Source organism: Nyctibius grandis, chromosome 4 (genome assembly GCF_013368605.1).
Source record: "Nyctibius grandis isolate bNycGra1 chromosome 4, bNycGra1.pri, whole genome shotgun sequence".
Taxonomy (NCBI): Eukaryota; Metazoa; Chordata; class Aves; order Nyctibiiformes; family Nyctibiidae; genus Nyctibius; species Nyctibius grandis.
This window is the reverse complement of record NC_090661.1, coordinates 19,813,497-19,840,934: the sequence shown is the minus strand read 5'-3', so window position 1 is coordinate 19,840,934 and position 27,438 is coordinate 19,813,497. Positions and strand designations below refer to the sequence as shown.

The 27,438-nt window shown below is 42.6% G+C and overlaps 1 protein-coding gene across 2 annotated transcripts in view; it reads left to right on the top strand.

The window, feature by feature from the left end:
* The window catches only part of TSPAN4 (tetraspanin 4), a 479,366-nt gene that overhangs the window by 64,060 nt on the left and 387,868 nt on the right, over nucleotides 1-27,438 (top strand). For both annotated transcript variants that reach the window (XM_068398876.1, XM_068398877.1), the window contains exon 2: nucleotides 15,141-15,234. The gene's annotated coding sequence lies outside the window, so the exon portion shown is untranslated. The remainder of the gene's footprint in view (nucleotides 1-15,140; nucleotides 15,235-27,438) is intronic.

Sequence of the window (27,438 nt, the reverse complement as noted above, 5' to 3'; positions counted from 1 at the left end):
TTTTGTGGAATCCAGCTTTTCACATCTGCATGGTTTAGCATTCCCTTGCCTGGCAATGGGACTGTCCCACAACATGTGATGGTGATTACATCTGTGATTGAGGTGGAGGATGAATACTTTACTGAATAGATTGTAACATTTACTATCCCTGTTGGAGTAGTTATAAATGTACTACTCTTAACTTTCTCTTGTGGGAGTACAAACTACACTAGTATCAGGCTATACCATTCATATTCTGGGATAATAACCCTGGTGGCTAATAACTGGAAAACTTTTCCAGTAATAGGTTATTTTTCAGTAGTTTAGTTAGACTGGTTCCATCAGTGCAAAATGACTACCTTGATTAAACATTGCTTATTTCTTACCTGAAGGGAAGTACTGCAGTTTATTTGCTCTTCTTAAGCTTTGATGCTTTTCTGAAAGGGCTATTTCTCGCACCCATTGCAACCCTTTTGTTTCTTTTCTGTGACTCTTCCTATTGAAGAGAAGACTCTCTTGTGTGTCTTTACTGGCACAGAGGTTAGATGGGTGGAACTAATAGGGCGAGGGAAGTGTTCGTTCAGAAAATATGCTCGTTACTCAATAAATTGGCCAAAACAATGCTTGTTTTTGTATTAATTCCCTGACAGATGCTGCTGACTGATGTAAATGTAGTTCCATTTAGCAAGTGAGAGATGAGAGGAACTTGATGAATTTGTTTTTGATGTTCTCTCTCAGTCTGTGCTCTGGCTTTTAAATGGGAGTTGTTGACATGAGGGTAGAACTGAGGTATGTGAAGTGTCTCCAGTTGGTGACTCAGAGTGGGTGGGTGTTACTCTGAGAAAGCCTCTTAAAAATGGAGAGACTCTGAAGAAGCACATGGTGTTTCTTACATCCTGCAGTAGATGCTAACTGGGAGATTATGGAAGTTGTCCTCAAGTTTGATAATTTGCTAACTTCATTGCCATTTCAAAAGTGCTGGTCAGGTTCTCTATAGGAGTTTATATGTAATCATGGCCAGCTAGAGTTGCTGAGAGGCTCCTGGGTATGGAGATGAAGAATGTACTACAGCGCCTGGCTAGTTCAGAATACAAAGTAGGGTGGCTTTTGTGTACTGTGGCAAAGGCATGACCAGTAAAGCAGATTTCTTAAACTTGACTTTCAAGTGCAGGAGTGAAGGGATCAGAGCCGTAATTAGAATCACGTCCTCTTCCTTGCAGCATGCTGCCTTGCGACCGTAGCTTTACAGCATGGGATTTATGCCTTTAGAGTATCTGTCACTGCCAGAGTGGGGATTAGGGTGTGGAGGCATGAACAGTTGCACTAGTCTCATGAAGTTGTTTCTGTGCTGTGAGAGCACAGGATGGGAAGAGCTGTCCTGAGCTGGTGAGACCAGCCTCCTCCTGCATTCCATCAGCATTTATAACAAAGTGGCAGTGGGCTTCGTTTGGTCTCCTGTTCTTCTCTTGCTTGCTTGATTCTCCTACTCAAAAAGGTATCAGCCCTAGGCTCCCTTCAGGTCGCTTCCGAGAAAGGGTAGATGCAGGGCTTTCTCAGCTTGTTTTGCTGTATTCTTTTCCCACTTGCCCATCCTCCCTCCCCAGCTGGTTGGTTTTTTCTTCTCCCTAGGACCTGTAGACTGTTGGTTTATTTTTATCTTGCAGACACAATTGAAGGAGTTTCCAAGAGGAATGGGTCTGCAGGAATTATCTTCACTAGTCCTCTGTATTGTATATGCCTAAGGTTCCATGTATTGATACACATTCAAATCCATTAATTCACAAGGCAAATTAGTCTGGAACTCCACTGGGGTGTTTTTGTGAGGGAATTTCTTACAGTACTCAGAGAACTGTTACCATCAGTATGAACAGAACATAGCTCATTTGTTGCAGATAGAGCTGGAACTGTTTATGCGAGTGACATTTACATGTGCATTTAAGTCATGAAGTCCAGGAAAACATGATCATTTCTCCTCAGGTAGGGGAGGATGAGAGAAAAATTTCTGTCTGCAGCCAAAGTCCTTCCTGGCCTCTCATGGTAAGAAATGACTGGACACGCTGCTCTTGAAAGGAAAGATGTTATTGGAGTTCTACTAATGAATGCAGATGTACGACTTCAGTTCTTGCTTCTGCCTTAAACTTCCTTGTGTCATCATGAGCAAGATTCTTAGTCTTCTGAAAACGTATAAATGAGGTAAATTGTTTTTCTTTTCTCCCAGCCTCATTTCTTTAAATTGTGACGTCTGTGAGGTAGGGACAGTACACGTTGTGCAAATGTACAGGAGGTGAAAGGGCCCAAGCTATCCTGTCCTGTCTGCTCCCTTGTGCTAACTGTTTTGCGGTAAGTACAGCAGCAAGGGCGTGGGAGAGACTGGAAGATGCAGAGAGGTGGAGTGACCATTTGAGGACTGTAGAGGTTTAGTGTAGAGGAATAAGGATAAGAGAATATCTTTAAGTATTTAGAATTTGAGACATTTCAGAAGGTGTAGGAAATTTTTGTTTGTTTGTTTCCTCATGACTTCAGGCTATGCCTTTATTTGTGTGCTTTATAATGTTGCAGTTCTCTCACTTTTTAAAAGGCAGAAAGGAGAACTGGCTAGTTCATAGGTGACGGAGGGGGAGGATGTTGGGCTTTTCTTAGGGGATGATGAGGAGAGGAGAGTGGTTTTGAGCTTAATTTTACTGAAAGCAGTACACGTGAATTGGTGTTAGCAAAACCTTTACAAAGCAGCGATGCACAGAGTGTAAATGCTGGCAAGTAACACTGTTGTAGACTGCTGGCCTCTGTACAGGGCGCTGATCTATAGATGTTTTTTTCCTAGTAAAGGACATCTCAAGTGCTAGCTGTATTCAAAGGCATAGAGAAGAGTTTTGAAAAGCTACACACAGCAGCTCTCATAATTTACTGTAGTATCCTGCTATTTAGGATAACTAATGAGTGCGTCAGTTCTGTGGATATGTTGAGCCAGATCATTAGTCAGTATAAATTGGCCTTGCTTCATGGAACTGAGGGGAGTTTCATGCATTTCACTGCACTTCAGAACCTGTGTCCTAGCAAGCATGACAGGGCTGTGAAGGCTGAGGGGAAGCTTGAGGTCCCTGGTAGCTTTGTTAATGTGCTGGATTGGCACAGATGAATCTCCAGGATAATCTGTGCTTTCTTTGGGAAGGAGGATGGCTTCCAAGTTGTATGAGTCTCATGCTTCTCTTTTCCCACACTCTTCATCCTCACCTCCCCCAGTGGTTGGATTTCCTTCCAGGTGAAGGGGTGTAGGGAGGACACAGCTGTGTGTATATTTGTGTGGTAAAGAAATATCACCGGTTCCTTGTATCAGGGGCTGTCATGTAATTGTAGGCGTCTTAGTCATATTTGCAGGGAAGTGGAAGTAAGTGGGAACAGGTGATAATTGATACGGTCACCTACATTGAGAGATTAATGTATAGAAAGGAGATAGCGTGGAACTGCTGGCTGGACTTGTGTTGACTGGAGATGAAATTGTGTACCTGGCTTAGTGTTGGGCATATTATGGCATTGGCGTATCACTGAAAGCATGGACCAGGTATAAGAAAAAACTTGTATTTCTAAGTTTGGGGGTTGTTTCTTAAGCCTTTCCCCTGCTCTGTAGAACACAAGCAACTTTTATCAGCTTATACTTCACAGCCTGCCCATGATGGGGAATTGCTTTCTTCCAGCCAGTTCCAGACTTTGCTTGACTTCCTATTGCTGGCTTTCGGCTCTTGTTCTCATCCAGCTGTGAGGCATCATCCCTCTGCCTTATCTCCCATGGACTGCCTAATGTTAAAGCAGACTAGAAGTGAGAGGAAGTTATCTTCATAGCAGGAGTTTACTTATATCTTAAGTGATACAAAGTTTTGATACAGCCACAGCATATTTCTTAAGTATAGTCTCACTGTAGGTAGCAACAGCAGCGTTTCTCATAGTTGAAAATTAAATGTGTGCTTTGGTTGGCCTTCTGCTCACGGCAGGGACCAGCTAACTTATGGGCTTCAGACAACCCCAGTGCATCAGTGATGCTTACAGTGCTGTATGAGCAGGTATTTCCATAAGGGACCTGCTTGCTTGGGTTCTGGGTTGAGAGGCATTTTGTCTTCATTAGAGTAGTGCATGCTATTGTAATGGATGGGCACCAGCCAAGCATTGTGTTTGCAAGAGAGTACAGCACTAGCTGTACGAAGTGAATAACAACATGCATATGAAGTATAAACTAGAGAGTGGTTTTAGACTCTGCCAGGCTGAAGATGAGACAGAAGGGCAGAGGCAGATGGCAGAAACTGCTGGGGAGAGTTAGAGAAAGACATTACAGTTGTTATTGACTTGTAGGCCTGGTACGGTTCTAACAAGAAATACACTGGTTAGCTACAATGCTGTTAGAATACCAATAGCCAGTGAACAGCTGTTATCCATGCAAGTTTAATCTTCACCTGTAGCATTTAATCTACTCGATCAACTCTTGTGTGGTTGGAGCAAACCACAAGACAGAAGGACAATAAAAGTGAAATGCTTTAAATATTGGTTTTCCTGGGGATGGATGGTTTTTGTCTTCTGTAAATTTCTGAAGCTCCAAGATGGGCTCTCTATCTTGTCATAGACTTGTATGGAGCTTTGCATTTATTTTTTTCATATTTTAATATATATAATGTATGTTTTTTCCTGTTTTTGCCTATTTTTGTTATGTGTAAGCAGGTAATTATTTGTATACTCTACTGCCCAGTCTGCCCCAAACAAAAACAGAAATTTCCTGAGCTAGACATAGTAAATAGATATTGTGAGAGATGATTTCTGCTATCAGAGGGCAGACTTTGGTCTCAAGAGGGACCAATTAGTTGGAGCGTTCTCTCTATTGTGTGTGAGAACTGAGGGGCAGAGAAGTGAAGACTCGAGTCCCATTGGTAACTGCTTTGCCTGTATAACAGGGATCTGGAGAGGAGGTAAAGAATTGCATCTGCTGTCAAATTGCTTTAACTAGTATGATGTGATGTGCCATTACTATAACTGACTTGTCACAAAACTTTTGAAAACCTCTAAATAGTTAAAGATGTTGATTCTGAAGCCATTTAGGGTCTCTTGACTGAGTGTAAAGTACTCCAAAATATTTGCAGTGGTTTAAGCCAACCTTTGTTTCTACAGAGGGCCTTGAGGCAAACACAGAAAGCAATGTTGATTCTTCATGAGATGCATTTGGTTTTCCGGAGGCCTAGTGGTGCTAACGATCCTGTTAAAGGAGTTTCTTAAATCCTTCTCCAGAGGGAAGGTGTTTGAGGTACCAGCAATGTGTATAGTTGTTTAGTATTATAGTTATTTAGTATCTTTGGTATAGATACCTAGTATCTAGGTACTGGTTTAGATGCTTTCTAAACTTTGCAAATAAGTGTGAGTTGGAAACTCTTATTGATCCTGCCTGAAAGGTGATAATTTGACTGCTGTAGAGACCACAAATAAATTTTCAATGTATTCTGTGCTGTTATCCTGTGATGAGCCTCTCATCTTGTCACTGGGACTATGTGCTTGGGAGTGTTACGCAAGGCATACAGACTTTTGCAGGACTTGGGGAGGGTAGGGCAGGAGGTTGTGAAGTCCTGGGGGTGCTCTGTGACAAGAGGGAGTAAGTGTGTGTCTAAAGGGGTTTGGCTGGAAGCAAACTGGATGTGAGTGCGCACCCCAGACAGAAGGGGACATGGGCCTATGAGTCTGTGGGGAAATCCAGCGGTTAAGACTGTCAGAAAGTTGCTTAGAACAACACTCGTCAAACTGAAGAACTCTTTGGACAATGTGAATGCTGCTGTCCTGGCCCAGATAGATCTGAGTTGTGCTTTACTTCACCCAGTGACTAGGTCACATCTAGCATTCACACCATTGCCAAACACCAGTGCTCTTAAATTACTGCACAGCAGCTCTTCATTGACCACAAAGTGCCTGCCATAGCTGCAGCGATTCTGGCCCAGCAAAAGAGCATGCTATTCTGTACTCGCTGGCTGATGCACTCGCAGCCGATGCTACATTACTCTGCCAGCACGGCAGCCTGTGGCCAGATCCAGTTACTCTATGGCCAGATGGAGGATCAGAGCAGAGGGAATTGCTACAACCTGAGATGGAAAACTTACTTGGTTTGTGTGTTTTGGATGGTTGGTTTATGAGAGGAAAAGATCTAGACTTGCCTCAAAATTGGGAATGTGTTGTTTTAACTCTGGGAAGTTACCACAGAGGGCAAAGGTAGGATCAGTGTGTTTCCACCATGGAAATACTGTGGTAAAAATTGTATAATGTAGTTTACTGCCTCGGAGATTTTCTGGGAGCAAAATGTGTGTCTTGATGTATCCACAGCAACAGAACTAAGATAAGTCATTTTAAATCACTAGCTTAAAAGGAGAAGCTGAAAAGCTTTAAAAGAAAAAAAAGAGAGGAGTGAGTACTTTGCAGAAATTACAGCACTAGAAAACTTCCAGTGCTGTGTCCTTAAGTGCTTTGCTTGATTGATTGGGGTAGGAAATTAAATGACATGTAAACTGTTGTTACCACCAAAATTTCCTTTGCCTACGCTGTCTGGTTTTCCTGTCTACCTTTCACTTCCACAGGTGCTTCTGGGTGTTTGCTCAGGGCATGCTTGTGGGATGGCATTTACCTGACTGCTCCCCATGGAGCTGGGTGCTTACTGGCAGTGTGGGGGTACTTGGTTCATCGCCCAGCTCTGCAGCAGATGCCTTGGGAAAGTAATTTCTGTCTTGCTGCATGATGTCAAGTGTTGTGGATGATCTCAGGGCAGCTTGAAGTGTTGCTGTGATTCAATGTCATGCCACAATATTAGGTGGGCCTCTGAAAGATTGTGGTGTGACCCTGGGCCTAGCTCGTAAACCATCGGTTAGCTCAGGCAGTGCTGCATTACCCGTGCTCAGCGAGAGCTTGGAGGGTGGGGAGTGTCCTGCTGTTGCTGGTGTTGCCTTCCTCATAGTGTCTCAGGTCCATACCCATTGCAGCATGGAAAGGATAGTCCTTCTTGTGCTTATAAGGATGACAGAGGGACAAATGTGTGCAATATTTTGATACTATAAGAGATGTATTAGCTCTTTGGGAATTGGAGTAACTCCTTTGGAAAATACCTGTGATCTCTATTTAAAGGCTTACAGTGAGAGATAGTTGGCTATGTCCACTGAGAATATATTTCAGGAGCTAAGTACCTGTCGTATTTTAAAAACACCATATGTTTCCAAAAGCCCTGGAACAATTTTAAGGATCACTGGGCGAGTGTTGGAATCGATGCATTTAAACAGTGCTATGTCTATACTTGTGTGTGTGTATATAATCGTATATATGAAATTAAATGTATACTCTGAAAAGAAACCTCTTCAATGGTGAATTTGAAATAATGATAAATCAGGTTAAGATTTAAACTTATGCTAACCATTTAATAGCACTTAAATTAAAAAGTATTTACCAGTGCAGGTTTGGCTAGGGCTTTAAAGAGAAATGAAAGTGCTCAAACCACAGGAAATCAATGGGTTAATTGTCTGGAGAAAGGGTTCACTGCAGTGCCGGGATAACCTGTGAGAGCAATAGCCTATGCTGCAGATGTAGGGAGAATATTTGTAATTTAAGTTTTTCAGCAATATCACTTCCACAACTGGTAACTTGTGAAGTTGTGAGACTGATTGTGAGTTGAGAAGTCTATATAGCTTGTGCCAGGGAGGGATTGAAGAGAGACTGAAGGATGAGGAGATATTATCTTTATTCTGGTAGAACCAATCACATTTCCTTACTTTCTTTCACTATAGATGATACTACTTTAAAAACAATTTTAAATGTAAAGTTTGTTTTGATAAACCTACTTTGTCCTCTTGGAGAGCCATCAAGTTTGGGGCAGTTTAGGTGGTAAAGAAATGCTGTTTCTACAGATTTTAGTTGGATTTCAATTTTCCTCCAAGGAAAGCTTGACATAAAGTAAAAGTTAAACAAACAAAAAACCCTGTCAAAACAGAAGAAGAAACAAACATACAAAAAACCCCCACCCTAACATTAGTAAAAAGGAAATCCATCATTCATTCATCTAAAAATGGCAAAAATTGAAACTTGAATAAGTATATCATTTATTGCATAACTGCTTAGTTAAATGAATGGTGATGTATCTTCCTTAACAAATCTGTGCACTGAACTTCAGTGTATGGGGTATTTTAATCTAAACATCTGTATGTTTTCATAGTTACTAAGCAGGGAGAATCAGCCCTTTTTCAGGCATAACAGCTAAAAATGGAAACCAAGCGTAAAGCTGCTGAATTTAAGGTTTCATATTTCGGACTTCTCATCACTTTGATTTAATTATGAATGTTTAAACTATTAAATTACTAGTGCATGTCATAACAGTGTCTGAATTACGAATGAACTGTCAGCATCAGGCAGCCTCTCCCTTCTGGCAGGTACAGAAAGGTGTTGTGGGAGCTGCTCCTGTGCCCTCTGGTGAGATGTAGCATGTTCCACAAAGAACCTCTACTTATTTCCATGGTGGTTGAGGTTGAGTGGCTCTGTGCCACAAGTGACTGTTTTGAGTTGGTGCTATTATCTCTTCCTGTGTGTCCAGTGCTGGATGTTTGCAGAGCTCCTTAGCCCTGCTTGTGCAAACCTAGATAAATAGTCTAGCACAACACTCTGGGTTTCACATGATTATTAAAGCTCCTCAACAATTTCTGGTCTCAAAGTAATCTGTTTTATTTAACAATATAACACACATCTCCTTGGGATCTAGTTACGCTAGATACAAAGGCAGATGTTGAGCGTTAGATGGTAATGATGGAAAGCAATGGCTGATGCAGAAAGGCTTTCAGGAGTCTGCTACGTTTCAGCCTCCCTTGTAGGTTTATCTGCTTTGGGGAGTAACTGCCTTCTCAGGCTGCACTGGGACAGTCTCATCCTACCCAAAGGACGGGTTGTTCATGTTGCTGATTCCATCTAGAGTGCCCAGGGTACGTAAGAACTTAAAGCCTCATCTTTCTGCTCTGTATTTGGGAATAAAAGTGATAGAAGTGAAAGCTCCTCTGTAGGAGAAGAGGGAACTTTCTAATGGGTCAGGCTGGGACTTGGGAACAGCCAAAGGAGGATCACAGATCTTGCAGCTTTCAGTGCTAAGTGCTGAGCCACAGATGCCTTTGCAAGCAGAAATACAGGATGCGAATATTTAACAAAGCCTTGTCAAGTGAATACTCCAGGCCGTGTAATTCTCTCTGGGATGTTGCTAAAAGATTAAACAACATGTGACAGATGGTTATGTTGCTTAATACAGTACTGGAAAGTGTCCAGTATTACAGTAACACATACAATAGAGTAGAAAGAGGTTAGATATCTTACAGTCTGCCAACCGTGTAGCTGCGCTCAGGGTCAGTCGCTTCTGAATAAACAGGAACACTTGGCTAGTTACTTGTTTTTGAAACTGTAGTTTGGTAAAGCAAAGGTAAAAGAATATTCCCTGGAGCCTCAGTCTTGGACAGAGGAGAGATTCCTTTAGTTGCAAGTTGTACATGGGCTCTCAGGCACACAAGATCACAGTTCATTGGTAACGTTTGCAGCTCTGTACCGTTTCTTGGTATAGGGGATGTAGCTGTAAGTTGGAGGTTTATTGGATTTAGTGTTTACTCAAGAGCTTTTTGTGGTGTTGGACAAAGTTGATTTGATTTTAATATTTATAAAAAACATAGGAGAACCCACAAGTATTGAAGCTTGCACAGATATCAGCTGGAGATAGCTTATCTGCCAGATAAGCTGGGTGTTGGGTACGTGGTGATGGGTATGGGCACAGCAGCAGAGTCATAGTCTTTTCTGAGGGCGAGGAGACAGCTTGCATCAAGCAATAGGAATTGAAGGAAGAGATTTCAAATAAACAGAGTGGTTCCAAGTTGTCAAATGGAGTTTTGTTTGAGGGGAGAGCATGTGGGCAAGAAATACAATGTTATCTTAATTAAAAAAAAAAAAAAAAAAAAGGAAAAAAAAAAGCAGGGGGGTGAGTGGGGGACTGGCGGGTGGTGGTGCAGAGATGAAACTTGCTGACATTTCTTTTTGGTATTTTTCTCTTAAAAACAAGAGCAAGCAGTGTTCATATCTGCTCTAAAATACAATTTTCACAGCTGCTTGTGTTCAGTAGAACTTCACAGAATAGCTTTTTTTTTTTTTTCTTACAGGCACTGCCTGCTAATGCAAGAGTACAGGAAGTCAGTAAATTTCCTGATATAGTTGTAGTAATTGAAAGCAGAGCAGAGACTGAAAAATGCCCCTTGCCACTGGTGGAGGTGGCTGTGCCTAATCTGTGTTGCACAAGGAATTTCTGTGTGTTCCCTTCAAGACAGGGAAGTTGAGTAGTTCTACACACGTATGTCCTGTGTGCTGTTGTGACAGAAATCAGTGCAATTCACTGCTACCCGCTGTCCCTGGTAATATCTAGCCCTGGGTATCTACATGAGCACTGGGAAAAAGAAATCACTTTGTAATAACTTATGGGAAGACCCATGCAGCAAAGCCTTTCCTCATTTTTAGGGTCACCATCGAATGATGTTGATGATGTCTCTCTTGATAACGGTTCCGTTTCTCAGGATTGCTGCCCAAACGGGTTTATCACGTTATGGGTCTTGCCTCAAAATAGGGAGGGTGAAGCTATTTTGTGGTTTAAGGGGAAAGAAAAAAAAATATTTGTTCACTGGGGTCAAAAGAATGAAAACTTAGGCAATATTAGCACATCATGGTACTAAGTGTCTCCTAACCGCCAAGTTTACTCTTTGCCTTTAAGCAGTCCAATAAGTCTGCCCTCTGTGCCCAGCAAGATCATGGAGCAGATCCTCCTGGAAACTATGCTAAGGCACATGGAAAACAAGGAGGTGATTGGTGACAGCCAACATGGCTTCACCAAAGGCAAATTGTGCCTGACAAATCTGGTGGCCTTCTATGGTGGGGTTACAGCACTGGTGGATAACGGAAGAGCAACTGACGTTATCTGCCTGGACTTGTGCACAGCATTTGACACTGTCCCGCACAAAATTCTTGTCTCTGAAATGGAGAGACGTGGATTTGATGGGTGGACCATTCAGTGGATAAGGAATTGGCTGGATGGGTGCATCCAGAAAGTAGTGGTCAATGACTCAGTGTCTGGATGGAGATCAGTGACAAGTGATGTCCCTCAGGGGTCGTTATTGGGACCAGTGTTATTTAACATCTTTGGGGACAGGGACAGTGCAACATCGAGCACACCCTCAGCAAGTTTGTGGATGACACCAAGCTGAGTGGTGTGGTTGATATCTAGGGGGAAGGGATGCCATCCAGAGGGACCTTGACAGGCTAGAGAGGTGGGCCCATGTGAACTGCATGAAGTTCAACAAGGCCAAGTGCAAGGTCCTGCACCTGGGTTGGGGCAATCTGAAACATAGATATAGACTAGGTGATGAGTGGGTTGAGAGCGGCCTTGCGGAGAAGGACTTTGGGGTATTGGTGGATGAAAAATTGAATGTGAGCTGGCAATATGCACTTGCAGCACAGAAAGCCAGCTGTATCTTGGGCTGTATCAAAAGAAGAGTGGCCAGCAGGTTGAGGAAGGTGATTCTCTCCCCTCTACTCTGCTCTTGTGAGACCCCACCTGGAGTGCTGCATCCAGCTGTGGGGCCCCCAACGTAAGACAGATACGGACCTGTTAGAGCGAGTCCAGAGGAAGGCCATGGAGATGATCAGGGGGCTGGAGCACCTCCCCGATGAGGACAGGCTGAGAAAGCTGGGGTTGTTCATCCTAGAGAAGAGAAGGCTCTGGGGAGACCTTATTGCAGCTTCTAGTACTTAAAGGGGGCCTACAGGAAAGATGAGGAGGAACTCTTTGTGAGGGAGTATAGTGATAGGATGAGGGATTTAGATATTAGGAAGAAATCCTTTCCTGTGAGGGTGGTGAGACACTGGAACAGTTTGCCCAGCGAAGTTGTGGATGCCCCCTCCCTGGAAGTGTTCAAGGCCAGGCTGGATGGGGCTTTGGGCAACCTGAACTAGTGGAAAGGTGTCACTGCCCACAGCAGGGGGGTTGGAACTAGATGATCTTTCAGGTCCCTTCCAATCCAAACCACTCTATGATTCTGTGAAGTAGCAGCAAGCTCTGGACAGTACTAGGGCACTGAGAGATGTCCTGCATCTAGAAACCAGATTCCTTAACCAATATGCAGAGAAATAAAAGCCCAAAGGAACAGCTGTCCTGGGTCACTGCAGAAAGTCACCTTGATCTCTGTCTCTGACAGCAATGCCCAGGGAAGAATGCAAGAGTGGAGAGAGCAAGTACAGGTGTTTGAAAGCAAGAAAATCAGAGAGCAGGACTCTTGTCTAGCTCAGGGTGTCCAAGTTCCTGGAAAGCTGAGCTGTCTGTGACAGGTCTTTAATCAGACAGTTTGAATTTAGGCATTAGGACTCAAATCACTCTCTCTTGCTAAGCTGTAGTTTCCACCCTTAAGAACCTGTGAAGTTAGCCTGGAAAAAATCTCCTAAATGGTTGGGAATTGTCAGAGACTTCTCTTTAGATGGACTCCAGGTTGTGTGGTGCATGCCAGAGAGCCAGGAAGTGTTTGACAGAAGCCAGGACAGAAAGATTAAACACAAGCCTCTGTTCTCTGGAGCAGGATGTCTGGTGTAGCTGGGTTTGAGGGGAGCCTTGTAGCACTAATTGGAGTTACACTGCAGCTGACATTGCTGCTGTTATTAAAGTTAATGCTTAGAGACCCTGTTGTGCTCAGCAACACATGATAAATAGACATAAATGTCTCGTAAAAGGTGGTCCCTGGTTAAAAGAGGAGACCGAAAAAAAATGAACCTGAGAATGAAAGTGGGACACAAGCAGACAAAATGTTTTGCCTGGGGTTATACAGCAGGTCATTTGTGGAGAGGGAAGTGGAGCCCTGGTCTCTCTGCTGGTGGTGCCAGCACCTTCTTTGCTGAAACTGGAGTTGCCTGGGCTCACGTGTTGGACAGGTCAAGGGAAATCTGTGCAATGGCTACAGTACTCAAAAGAGGAGGATTTTGGATGTCTTCTAGACTTGAAGGGTAGATTTAGATGTAGCCTACTGAGATCACATCCTCTCCTTAGTGTAATGCTGCCACTTCTGATGGCAGCAACAACCTCTGTTTCAGGAGGCAGGATTGCAGCCTGAAGAGCCACACATGACGAAGCTTTCGTTAACGTTTAACAGGCATGATGAAGATGTGGTGGTACTGGGCTATACATGACTACACAGGCTCACTGGAGGCAGCGTTGTGTTGTGCGCGTGCTTCTGCATCTTCTCTGCCTTATCTCTTGAGCTGGTTGTCAACTGTGTTGAAAGCTCTTGTGACTGCAGTGTAGGTACAGCTTCAGAGACGTACTTCCTCCTGCATTCCTGTAGAAAAGATAAGGCATGAAATACGTTCCCGTGCCTCTGTGTTTACTGCACTCTACTCTCTAGGGATGCAAATAAATGGCAAGACTGGGTCAAGCCAGTAGTCTGTCTTGCTTATTTTCTTTTTCACTGTAGCCAAGAGCACCTGCAGAACCAGCCAACACCAGTCCACAAAAGTCATGGGGAAGGGATTCGTTTGATTGTTATTATTAAGGCTTCTAGCTTGTTCTTACTTCATGATTGGATTTGTTTTTCTAGGAAGAATCTTTGCTATTATGAGTCACTCTGGCTTAAAAGAAGGATTTTGCTTTCAGCTGCCTTTTGCCTTAAAAGGTGATACTGCTTCTGGTATTTGTCAAGTTTAGAAAAAAAATCTAAAAATCATCAGGCAGCTCTCTCTTCTCAAGAAACACTTGATATCTACTTCCTTAGTTCTTTGTTTTAGAAAAAACAAAATAAAGCGATGTTTAGGGAATGCATTGCTGATTCTCCTTTGGGGCCTGCTTGATTTATGTGGCAGTGAAATGTCAGACAGAAACACTCCTGCACGTAACAGGCATGTAGCCTGCTTTCTGTTGTGCTGGATTTCTAGACCATCTGGAAATTAGTGGCATTAAGCACCTGAAATAGCAAAATTTTAAAAAAACTAAAAAAAACCTAGGAGTTACACTATCGCAAACTGGGCACAGTTGATCTACAGACTGAATGTCTTTCAAGAGGGTAGATGAACTGCAGTCTCGGTTGTCTGTGGTCAGTAAGGATGTCATAGTTCTTTTGCAGGGGTTGGCTTTTTAACCCTAAGTAATTTACAGTGGGTCCGATTGCATTGTGCTTAACTAAAATCCATCTGCAGTTCCAAACTTAATGCTAAGGAGATGTGTACACTAGCAAAAATCTTGTGGCACAAGACAGTGGTATAATTCATTATCCACTATAGTGATAAAGCTGCAATGGAAAAGGCAGGGGTTGTTTTTTTTTTGAAAAGGTTTGTCTACAGTACAGACCTTACTGCTGCTTCTGTAGGTAGAACCGAACTGCTGTTTGATTACGCATTTGAGTGTTGCTATGCATTTGGGTATAGCTACAACCTTACTTTTCCCTGTGCAGCATCACTTTGTGCGATTTTACCACTCCCAGCAGAAGGTGCTTTTCATTTGTGGGTATGTGTGGCACAAACTGCTCCCACCAGCTGAGCTTGCTTTGTTGGCATTTGTCAGTCTCAGAAACTTGAATGATTAGAAATATTTGTCAATTTTACTCTCCCTTGCCGTGACCTTCTCCCTGCAGAGGAAACATAAACTTGTGCTCTATTCTGAATGCTTTCTGTGCATTGTTCTCTGGGAGCAACAAAGCTTGTTTTTTTCGGATGCTGGTGTTTATAAATTACAGGGTGCTGTTCTGTAGGCGCTCTTTACCGGGACTTTCCTTTGCATGCTCAGCATGCCTTCTGTCTCTTGCCATTGCATATTCACTCTCACTTTAGTTTATGTGTGGATTCAGTGAGAAAAAGTCACCTCTTTTAAATGTTTTTTAATTCTGTATTGGAAATTGTGAGAAGAGGTCTTCTTCAATACATCAATCTTTATTTGGTGACCTGAGTTTCATTTTAGTAAAAAACTTCATTGAGGTTGAAGAGTATGTCAGGAAGTACAGAGCAAAAGGGGATTGTGAAGCAAGGAGCTGTAGTCCTGGATTGAAATGTCTGTTCCTGAAGTGACTCCTGTTCACCACCTGCCTGTTTTACTCATGAATCTGTTGTTTTGTGTCTTGCAGTGGCATCCCTGAAGGGCCGGCTGTTACTGCTGTGGGAGATCAAAAGCTACTTCCAACTGCATCTTGTGTGTCATCTGCAAAACCACCAGTCACAGTGAGTTTCTCCTACACACACTCTGTTTTCCCCAGTGAGGATTTGTTAGCTGTAATCTGTAATAATAATCATCATCTTTATTTGTACTTTGTCAGTTCACTTACTACTGCAAAAAGATTTGATTTACTGATCTCAAGCCAAACGGATGCATACCTTCCCCCCTGCCCCCAAAAGCTCATACTGGAAGCTCAGCATTGCACTCTTCTTTTCTGGCCACCTGCACACCTCGTGCTGGGGTTTGTGGTGGATGGACGCCGGAAGACTGTGTGCTTTGAATGTGTGTTCTGGTTATTCATCCAATGGCCAAGATGAGAACTGGACAAAATATTTTGTTCCTGAGAACAGCTTCAGAAAGAAAAGCTTTATTTAAGTACAAAGAGGAGAGAAAATTATTGCTTGGGCAAAGGTGATGAACCTTCCCTACTTGTTCGGAGTGCCAGAAGCAAACACATCATACATGTGTGGCATCTAGTCATGGGCAGTGGCAGGTGAAAGAGAGGGTGTCTCAGTGCTGGAATGTTCCCGAGTCTGTTCGTAGGTAAACTCTTAAAATGAGAGGCTAGAATTTTTCCAGCAGTGTAAGGGAGCTAGCTAATTCAGTGCTATTTGGATACCAAATGAAAACTCTTGAAAATCCTCATTCCCTCAAACTCTTAATTTCTACCTAAAAGAAATACAGTGAAGAAAATGCTTCCCTACTCCTGCCAGGTATCTGTGAATGTCCGTGTAACTTGCCTGTGATTTGTTTGTCAATCATTCTCTTCTGCCGCTAACTCAGTAAAACGCACTCAGGTGATTTTGATATTTTGCACCTTTTAAAATATGGCATAATAATTGCTTGCAAAGCCATCTCTGGTTTTCAGACAGTTATTTACCCATCTTGTGCTGGTTGGGAGAGCTGAATATGTCAGTTGTGTATCTCCTGTGTGTAATCCATATGCAAGACTAGAAGGGCAGGAGCAAATCTTTGCATGTGCAAGTGTTTGCTTTGAGGGAAACTTGAAGACTCAATGAACAAAAAAACCTAGTAAGTGCTTAAGGGAGTGTAGGACACTTGTACAATGAAATGGCATTGAATGTTGACATGGTGTAGATTTTGGATTATGGGATTGGGCCTAAGAGAAGTAATTGTGCTCAGGTAACTGATTCTCCTAAGAACTAATGGCAATAGCAGGAGGAAGCAATGCTTTAAAAGGAAAAGGCACTAAAATCTCTGTTGCAAGGTTATAGGAAAAAGAATTGGACACAACATGTGTTTCTAGCCTTTGTCAATATTGCGGGTGCATAAATTATATATAACTTGTAAAATAAGAAAGGCTGCTTCTAGTGAGCTGTTGTGTTTTGCCTGGAAGGATAGAGCCAGCTCACAGCATATGGAGAGAATAATACCTGTCAGAAATTGAATATTGAGTGAAAGTAATCGTTCTAATCAAAAGTAGTTAAATGTGAGGCTGAGTCGAAGGAAAAAACAACTGCTCAGCTGGTATACTGCTTCCAGTTCTGTGGACATGCCCCGAGATGCATATTTTATGTATTAGGAATATTGATCAAGGCCATGGTTATACCTTGCATTACCACTGTTCTTCCTGATCATTGTCATCAAGATTTCTTAACTTCTTTGAATTCCAGTCCTTTCTCTGTGACCAAGACAAAGCACTTGGTGCTGGTGTGATGGGGAACTCAGCATTGTATGATGTGGTTAGCCTGACCCTTCTTTCCTTCTGATTTAGTATTGTGTAGAAGTGACTGTTTTAATCACAAAACAGATAAAAAGCCATGGGCAGCTTGGTCTCTGTACTCTCGTCTGAGGTCCTCTAGTAAACCTGCAAGTGAGCTTTGCTTCTTCTGAAGGTAGCATGATCTTGTCACAGAGGTTGCCTATGATTTCTCCCCGCACACCCTCTTCCCCTGTTAATCACTTAGATCCTTGATCCTGCCTGCAGACATTTTCCATGATGGGTGGATCTTACTGTGGACCATGAATTTTGGCTGGGTAAAATGCAGGAGGGAGAAAGGGTTTAAGTGAGATGTGTCCTGTGTCAGCTGACAGAGAACAGTGCTCAAGACAGAAGCTTCTTGGTGCATGGACAGATACTGGGCTGAATCTACTGGCTGTAGCAAAGACATGCTGATTTACATCAATTAACATTTCTGACAAATCATCTGTAATGATTGCGGATGTTTTCTTAAAAGAGTCATTGTAAAGGGGTGTCACTGACAACAGTGACTGTATGCGCAATCTGAGATACACTGAGCTGAGCACTGTAAAGGAGCCCTAGACTTTGTGTTTCTGGGAAGAAACAGCCTAGGCTGCTTTTTGAAGTGTTTGGCTTTCAGAGCAAAAGCAGGAATGCTTCCACACACTTAAGCCTGCTTTCTGTTTCTCTCGAGTCAATGTCCATTCCCTTCTGATTCTTTACAGTGCCCTGAGAAAGTTGAATCCCTGTTGAACCCACAGAAGCCACCTCCACTTGCATCTGTTTAAAACTAGCTGGCAGCAAAGGTGAGGCTGCAGATGAGTGATGTCAAAGGCCTTTTCTGTGCTATAACGTTTGGCTACTGCACCCTTGAGAAGGCAGGAGTCTGCAGTTGTACTTGCTTGAGCAAGGCTCCCTGGGGAGCAGGTCAGCCCTGGTGTGATACTGGATGCATAGTAGATGCTGCACTGGCAGCCCTGCTGATGCAGTTGCTTTTAACCTTGACCCATACCACCCTTGACTTTCTGCTCCGACTTGCTTGTTCTTTTGTTCAGCCACAAGGCTTTCCGAGTAAGCTGCACAAGTGCACGCTGGCTGGTACGCCTGTTGAAAGGAGAATGATCTGGTAGCTAATTTAGAGCTCTGCAAGTCCAGTTGCAGCTCCCTGGTCTGCTTGCAGATTCTCTCTGAGAATTCAGTAGCATGGCTTAGTCTCTGTGCCAGTTTCCTTTCTGTTAAAGGACACTTCCCACCTTGGATGGGAACTGAGGGTAAACATAGAGACAGTGAATGCTCCAGTATAGTGGTTGAAGAAGTAACATAAGTATTAACCAGGATCTCTTTCTCTAATATTTCTGCATAGCACAAACATTAACAGTGAAGTCTTTTTAGCAGTCAAAATGAGAAGATGAGGTATATGGATGGGGAAATGCAGGGGGAAGATTGTGTACCATGCCAGTGATACCGAGGTGTAAGCATAAGATCCCGGCATCCACTGTTCCACTCTGATCACTGAGTGTGTCTCACCTTTCCAAGTGAAAGTGCTTGCTTGGACCTGGGACACCAGAGGTTGCAAACAGCTTGGGTTCACGTTCCTCAGCTGGGGTTCCAGTAGCAGGTGCTGCTTTGTTCCTCATGTGGCTTTGCCTTAGTCACATCTGCTTAACTCAGTTGCCCTGCCTGTTGTGTGTTGGCTTCCAGCCTTTACTTTAGTGTCACAGGAAAGTCTTTTACCTTGCTTTCCAAATGTCACTGGGCAAAGTTCTTCTCAGAGCCTCACTATTTCACGGCTGCACAGACTACCTCAAAATAGTTGCTGTCCCCGGTGTGTCAATGAATAGGATCTTGATAGGACTGACAACTATAAAACATTCCCTCTGAACTCTGAGATGAAAGTGAGGCATTTCCCTTCTCCTTCCAGAGGGCTCATCTGCTGTAAGAGGCGGGAGGTGGTTTTCTTTTTAAAAATGTAACTCATATCAGGTATCATAGCAGCGTCTATAGCATTCCACAGCAGCATGCTGTGATGCCTCATGCTATGGGAAGCTGGGAATATGGGAATGAAAGGCAACTCTGCCAAGAGGCATTGATAGGATAGTACATGTGACTCTTACGGCATTACTTGAATCTCACTGGTGATACAGTGGAAAAGGAATAGGGCAAAATCAAGTCAGGGTTCAAATACTCAGGTTGCAAGGATGCTCCCCGGCGTTTGATCTTCTTGCTTGCTAATGGCGTAGCATAGGGAACAGAATAGATTAAAGTTCGTTTGTCTCTGCACTGCAAATATATAAGCCAGCCTTGCTTTGGCTCCCAGGCCAGGGTGAAAAGGATGGCTGATCACCCTGCTCTTCCAGTGTTGACAGCTATTGCTGTCAGGGACAGATGTGACTTGGGTCTAAGATAGGGATAACAGCATGAGTGCGTTTTAGTGGGAAGGTAGATTTTAGGAGATAATGCAATTTGTCTGGTCCACAGTAAAGGGAAACAACAGAAATGTTTTTGTATTCTCCTGGTACATTTGTCTTATTTTTTTTCATGTTGGTTCCTAGGATGCAAGGATATTGCTCAAATATTCTAGTACATAACAATCTTGGGTTATATGTTTAGTTCATCCAGTCTCATAACCTGTTCCTCCTCATGCCAAAGCCAGTTACCTTAGCTACAAGGAAGAAGGCAGTTCTGGGATACCGCTGGCTCTGCAGAAATAAGCCTGTGTATTTGATCCTTATGAAAATGTTTTGAAGAAATGAACAAGAAAGCAGTGTAGGAATTTGGTGGGCAGATTAATTGCATTCCTGTTTCAGGCTGTTTATTCATAGCTTGAACTTTTTTAAGGCAAAAAGGAGGCTATTTTTAACTTGCTTTTTTTCCATCCATGTTAACCCAAACAAATTTCCGTCTCAGAGGAGAGGGTGGAGTTGGGAGGAAGGAAAGGTGGAATTGAAACTACTTCATTAAATCAGTTTCAAGATCATCAACACACAATTTTGTTTTCACACTACAGTTCTGAGCGCACAAGAGCCTCTTTACACCCTCCAAAGAGGGGAAGCTTTGTGTACAGAGGGGGAGAGTGAGGGCCTCTGAGACAATGAAGTGGTTATGGAAAGCTTATGACTTTTGCTTCCTGAATTTTTTTTTTCTGGTTACTTCTGTTAGGGTTTGTCTGTTATTTCCAAGGAATGGTGCGGCTTGGTGATAGTTTGCTCTCACAGCTTCCAGCTCCCAGCAAATGCCTCATATTGCAAGATGAAGGGAAGGATTCTGGTCATTTAGAAGGAAGGTCATTTAGATGTTACTAAGCCACTAGTGATAGATGTTCTCCCTGAGATCCTTGTGTATATCTGGTAAGAGATGGAACCTGAGACTAAGGGTAGGAGGTGAACTGTCAGAAGGGTAACCAAGCTCTCCTGAGTCCTAGTATATATGTTTTGATGGTTTTATGGTAAGCTGCTTCTGAAGTATAGAGAGCAAGAAGAACTCTAGCAGCTTCCTTACTAGGTTGAGGTGATTTTGGCTTTCACTTTCATGTGATTACTGACTTTGGTGTGCTTCAGAAAGGGTTGCTGAATCCAGGGCCTGTGGATCTAGTCTGTAGAAAGAAGAATACATACTTTGAGGTGGATTGACAACCTAGCAGCTGGTGCTGCCTGGCCACTGCAAAACACTGCTGCTTTTTTTGTTCTCTGAATCTCCTGGGCTTTAATGTTGATTCTTCAGTACCTGTTAGTTTCCCCTCCGTCTGTTGATAAGAGCTAAAGGATCTTTACAATAGCACGTGTGTGAAGTCCACCTCTGGAGGTGAAGGAGTGGAGAGCTGCTCGTGCTGTCCTGCCTGACTGCACAGGCTACTCAAGGTTGGATCCTAAATTATCTCTTCTTACCATGTGTTGCTCTTGTTGTGTGTTCTCCTGAGCTGCTGGAGAACTGGTGGAAAACAGAGGTTATGTTTGTGTCTAAAGAAAATAAAAACTTTTCTGTTTTAGAAATAAACAGCAAAAAAAAACCCCAAGTAAATCCTTCTCTTCCAGTAATAACTCATTACCAAGTTATTGAACTCTGTGTACAAGCTCAGAGCTGGAAAAGACAACTTGACTTTCCAAGCCGCAGTCCCAGGGAAGACTCCCCACTGCTGAGGGATCAACACGGGGCAGGAGCCCTTTCGGTGGACTCTCTTTTCTTCTACTTCTCCCACTGGGAGGCTGCTCCAGATCACAACTGCTCCATACTCAGATTTTTCTCACCTCCAGCCTAGATGCGTTCATGGTTGGTTTATCTCATTTATGCACCAAGGTAATCCTATGGTTTAAATGGCTCTTCTCATTTCTTGCTGCTCCCGTCCTCAAGTGTATTTGCAGGCAGTGATCCTGTCCCTTATCAGGCTGTGTTTTGCCAGCTTAAACAAGTCAAGCTTTCCTGAGATAGGCCTCTTATTCTTACCAGCTCTTCTGTGCACCTATTCTCAATTCAGTTATTCATCTTTGACTTTTGGTGTGACCAGAACTGCTCACGATAAGAGTGTCTGAGAAAGGGCTGCTTTCATTAACACTGGTTTCAGCATCTAACCATTAACTGTGGCTTAAGCTAGATCATATATTTGAGAAAGATCCTCTGGTCTTGCTTTGAAGACATCAGGTAATGGTGACTCTTTCTGCTCTAGGGGAATTCTGTCAGTTCTGTCAATGTTTGATTACTTTGATTTTTAAATAGGTACCTTAATTTGAATAGGCTACCTTTAGCCACTGCATCTTGAAATGCCTTTCTTTGTTAGTTTACAGAGGCTTTTATTATCAGGAATCTGATTTTTCTTAGAAGTGCTCTTATACTTGTAGACTATGTAAAGCAATTAGTAAATTGCAAGAGTTTGAATTTCAGAAACTGAGCACTCCTATTCCAAGAAAAGATCCATTTAAAGGCATCTTTGAGTATCCAAAAATGGCTCACTATCAGCTTCCATCTCTGGATGACACTGGGCACTGCACCAGCAAGAGTATATGCAACGAATGAAAATAAAGTCCATTATTTATGATCCTCTCTCTGAGCTTCCCTGGTTTGTGTGAGGAAAGTGGAATTACTCGGAAATACTCTGCCTCCCCCTGGATTTCTGGCTTCTTTGAAGGTTGTCTTGATCTTTGTGAATAATCTTTGGCTTATACGTTTGATTTCATGCCAGCAAACTAATCTTTCTATAATGCGCATTCCTTCAGGCTTTGTATATCATAAAGATTTGAGGGATTTCTCCCACTGTTTGGTGTAGTGCTGTTTTCCTTCTGCTGGCACTGAAGAATAGCGGGATGTGGTTGTGAGCAAGGCACAGCCTGCTGTGCCCAAAGTCAGGGTTTGTTACCTGTCTGTGCTGCAGGTGCTCTGCCAGTCTGTTTAGTGAGCTGCACAATCGCTCCCTGTATCTGCCTTTAAACTGAGGGGCAATGACACTTTGCCTGGGCAGCTGAGCTCTTGTGCTTTCCTAAACCCTTCTGATGACACGCTGTCTCTGACTGCTTAGCCATTGTGCTTACAGTGATGGTAGCATAGGGCTGCTAGTGAAGATCAGCTCATGGTCCCCATAAACCCACTTGAAACGATGATCTAGCTGAGCTTAGCACTTTCACTGTTGGGAGTGCTCACGTTAGGATGCTGGTCAGGCTGGCTGTAGTTCTCTTTTTGTTCCTTGTGCTCTCCCAGCCTCTGTCTTTTGTTCCACACTCTCTCTTGTAATATACTCTAATTCAGTGGCTTCTAACCTTTTTGGAGCAATGAACTGTTGCCAAACACAAAGTTTCCGGCAGGCTGAGCTCCTCGTTTATCATTCATCACTGTTCTCGCATTCCGGATGCATTAATTTTGCATATTGGAGAGGCTACAAACATTTAGTGTGGCCCTGTGAACTGCTACTGGGGAACCATTGTGTTACTCTTAGCATAAGGTCTGTTCTTATGCTTCACAGTGCCTTACACTGAAGTTGTGATTAAAGGTGTAGTGATACAAATACATTTGTCCTAAAATCAATGGAGTAAATACCTTTTTAAAAAAACCCCAAAAAACAAATACCAATGGATATAAGTTGCGTTCTGGATTTTAACTGAAATCCTACCACGGGAAAATGAATTGCTCTTTCCTTTCTGTTCTCTTGGAATTTTAGTCCAGAGCTAAGTGATTTTGGCAAAATACTTTCAGGCATTTAACTTCCATGATCATAATTTTATTTATAATAATTAATAAATCCTTTCACAATAACAAGCTTTTGCCTTGAGAAAATGCCTGTGAGCCTCTCCTGCTAGACTGCACTGCCAGTACACATATATAATTTATCAGATATGTATGTTAAGAAAGCACATACCTTTAAGTGCCTTCATCTTCTCTAAGATGGCAGCCATCCTTGTGCTCTGGGCATCCTTTACATCATTTAAAGTATGTCATAAAATCGGCAATTAAAATAACTTGCCATACATCACATTGTCTTTGAATAATTTTTCACATGTGAATTATAGTGCCTTCTACCTTCTCTTTTCAAGTTCTTGGGGGGAGAATGTGCTCTTCTGCTTTTAAAAGTATTATTTTCCTGCTCTGTCACATGTAGGGTTAGTTCATTGTGCAGTTCTCTTCTAGTCACTTGCTATAGTCCTTTAAAAGAGCAATTACATAATTTATATAAATTTAGAAAGGGAAAGATGAAGATCTCTGTACTGGTCTATTTTTTTTATCCTCTGTGGAAGCTAGGAAAAATTCAGGTGACTATTCTGGAAAGTAATTAGCATTTGAAATGGAGGTTAAGATTGGACAGTTTCTCTTGTGTGCTGGAGGAGATGTTTCTGGAGTCCCCTTGCCTTTCGTTGGTAGGAGTAATCTCTCAGTTTTAATAAATCACTACTTCTGAGTCCTGAAGCAGCTTCCCCATAGCTATTTGTCTTTGCCAAAGGAGAAGGTCAGTGCCTGGTTTGCTTTGAATTGAGAGGTTAGCCCAATCCTCTGTATTTAATCTTGAATGTGGGCAAGAAAACAGCCTACACTTTGGAATTTGGTCTGAATAAGGCTGATTTTATTTGTTTGTACCACAGCAGTGTTCACAAGCCCCAACTGGCATCTCATGCTATGTGAGCACTGTACAGCTGCAGGGCAAGAAAATGGACCCAAATCAAAGAGGTTTCAGCCCATGTGGAATAAATGACCACTGCATTAGTAAGTGCTGCTGCCTGAATAGAGACTTCTGCCAGGCCATGGATTTGAACACTTGCTGTCTGCATCATTAAGTTCTATTTTAGGACTCATTTGCCTTGTTCACCAATTAAAAAGTGTTGTTTTAACAGAAATCTGAGGCTTATCATCTTTCCCTCTGTTGCTGGAAGCTGCCTTTAAACCCAGGATTAGGAGCTGAGGGACAGGTCTGTCGACATGAATCTAAGGCAGAATTATTTTGTAAAAGCAAAACTGTCAATCTTGTGAATTTTCCTCCGATGGCTCTTTTCATGCTCTTGAGCATCACTGAAGTCCTGTTTGTATCAATCTGCAGGCTCAAGAATACAGTGTTGCTCCCACTTGCATTTTGCTTGCATTTAAAAGGCTATCTTTGCAACTCTAAGGGCTGCATCTTGATTCATTTTAATTGGTAACGTAGATTGTACAGAAGCTTGGGACTTGTATTTACATTCTCCAGAGTAAGATATCCAGTTGTCATAGTGAGAAGAAAGCAGATTCATTTTTGCAAACCCTGTGTCTGTACTTGAGACTCAAGTGAGGTGCTGCAATCGTTGTGATGCTTGGTGAAATGAGTCCACCATTAGCTTCAGATGCCTACAAACTAGCTGTCTGCATCCTGCTGAGTTATATGGACTCTCCTTCCAATCAGTAAAGAGAAATAGGTATTTTAGGACACAGTTCATCTGGCTCTGTTTTAAACTGCTTTAGAAACAGCTGAATTCTGCCATACAGGTGCCTGTTTCTCCCCATTGACTGTAGCGGCAGTCTGGGTAACTAGTGCAGACATTGATGTCAACATTTGTTCAAATGAATCCCATATGAAATATTTCCGGTTCTAAATTTAACCGTTTCGGCATTTTCAGGGAAGTGTAGTCCCCAACCAGCAAACATGTCCTGGTACCCAGGGAGTGGGCTGCGTGCTGTAACTTTTTCTACTTTTATTCTCCAGCTCTTTATCTAGAGAATGAAAATTATTCCATCATGACAGGAACACTGGCCTTCAGAAAGCTCCTTTTATCTACACAAATACTTTCTGCGGTATTTTTTCACTAGTGTTGGCCTTTTGCTTATCCATCTTAGAGGTGCATTAACTTCAGAAAGGCAGAAGTGCCTTGTGTGGAACTCTGAGGCACATTTATTTCTTTGACCAATAAATCAGTATTATAGTTTCCTGGGGACTGGAAAAGAGGGTACTATTACAGAGTTATACTTCTAAGTCCACTTTCCTGAATGCTGAATTTCCAAGGAAAAGATATAAATCTTGCTTGTGAAGGAGAAGAAGCTATATGAAACAGACTTCGGGGGCCTTATTCTCTTTGTGTTTATGCTTACTTGCCTTTTTTCTGCCTTCCTCCCTTTCCTCAGGTGCTATGGTATATTACTTAATCTCCTTTGAGGTAAGGATAGCTTCTTTGTCACTATATGGAACACATTGGTATTCAGAAGAGCTTTTTCCTGTGTCAGAGCCAATATTTTGTTTCTTTGTAACACTAACCTTCTTGGAACTCACCAGCTAACATTTTTCTTTTCTTCTGTCTGTTATTGACTGTGGCACATGCTTCCCTTCCCAGTAATTTTTTGGTTTTTATTCATGACTAACACATGCATTTTGTGAAGCAATGAAATCTGTTTACAAAGGAAAGTGAAGCTGGTTGCAGGGGCTTGACGGAAATGACAGTAGGAAGCACATGCTCTCGAGTCATGTTTGGTTTATAGATGAAGTCTAGCATGCAGCAGCAGAGAGGTGCAAATTCTGTGTCTCTCCAGAATCCTTCTGGCAATGTTCAGCTGTTCTCTCCTACAGTCCATGTGGGAAGGGTTGTGCTGAGGCTGGCTGGAAAGGGTTTAGTTGAGCAGAGGGTCATGAACTGTGGTCCTGTTTTCCCTCCTGGTGCTAGAGGAGTAGAAATCCCAGGGGTTTCCCCCCACCACCACCATTCTTTGTCTGCTTGAACTGCAAACTATTTCAAGAAGGAACTTTATTCCTGCAATGCTAGTACAAAAGTACATGGACACTTGCATCCCGACTTCCACCTCCTCCCTCCTTTTTTTTCTTCCCTCTGTGTTCTACAGTCATTTTAGGAGACACGGTTGGAATTCCAGTAAATGAGTCTAGTTTTCGTGTTACTTTTCTCCCCTCCCCTCATCACCTTAGTCATATAGTCTTGAAGCAATCTTATCATATGCATGTTTTAGAAGGCTAGAAATTCACGTGGCGTGAAAGGGAGGAAGGATGACTTACCTGCATTACAAGTATTTATCAGCATGTTCAAATGTAGAAGCTCTTGTTTCATTTCTGCCAGGATCTTCTCATCCACAGCAGATGTTTGGGCCACAGAACTGACATTTATGGGGAGTAATAGACTGTGCAGGAGTACCTGGGTGGTTTGCTGGGGTAGATAGGGGATTTTAGCTGCTGCTTTGGTTCTGGTCTGCACCCCCTGAAGTTCTAGGGAGATAATATGCTGAGTTGCCTAGGTATTATGGTAGTGAGGGATTAAGTGAACAGCTGATTGTGGCTGTCAGAAGAGATATTCATTTTTGTTTGTCTATGGATATTATTCCAGAGCCCCATTGCTTTTGTCATAGATTAAATGTGATTGTAGCTTCTCTGGGTTTCATCTGATGTGCACAGGGCTTGGATGAAATGTTGACCTGTGATTCAGGGTTGAGGTCCAGTGTTGTAAGTGTGGTTGAGGTCCAGTGTTGTAAGTGTCTGTTCTGGCCTGTCGTTAGTAGGGTTAATCTTGTTCACAGCTCATCTCTTAAAGGATACAGCTAACTTGTCACGTCCAGGCCACTGAGTCACTGATTCAAGAGCTTCACTCAGTGCTGTTAAGTTATTTGCAGTGAAGTACAAAACACACCTTCAAATAACATTTATTTTTCAGCAATCCACATTTTGATAACTCTCAGCCTTCTCTTTAATTTATAGATAATCCAGTCTCAGTTTTGCACTTCCCTGCTGATGCTTTCCCAGCCTTAAAAGAATGCTGTCCAACCAAAACTGGAAACGGCCACTCTTTGTGACCAGTGAGCTGTTCAGAAAGTTTCGATTCTCTGCTTTGAAAGTGCTAGAAATCTAGTACATAGATGGCAAATCCGGCCATCTAAGCAAACAAACAAAAAAACTCAACACACCAGAATTTTTCAAGATGAAGTGAAGCTCTGATGGGAAAAGAGCAGTACGAAGGAGTTGTTGGTGGGGAAATCTGACAAGTTAGTTTATTTTTGATATTTTAATTGGATAAGTTGGGAGACAGGGAAAGAAAAGATGGTGGTGGAGACAAGAGTCATGATGTCCTGGGAA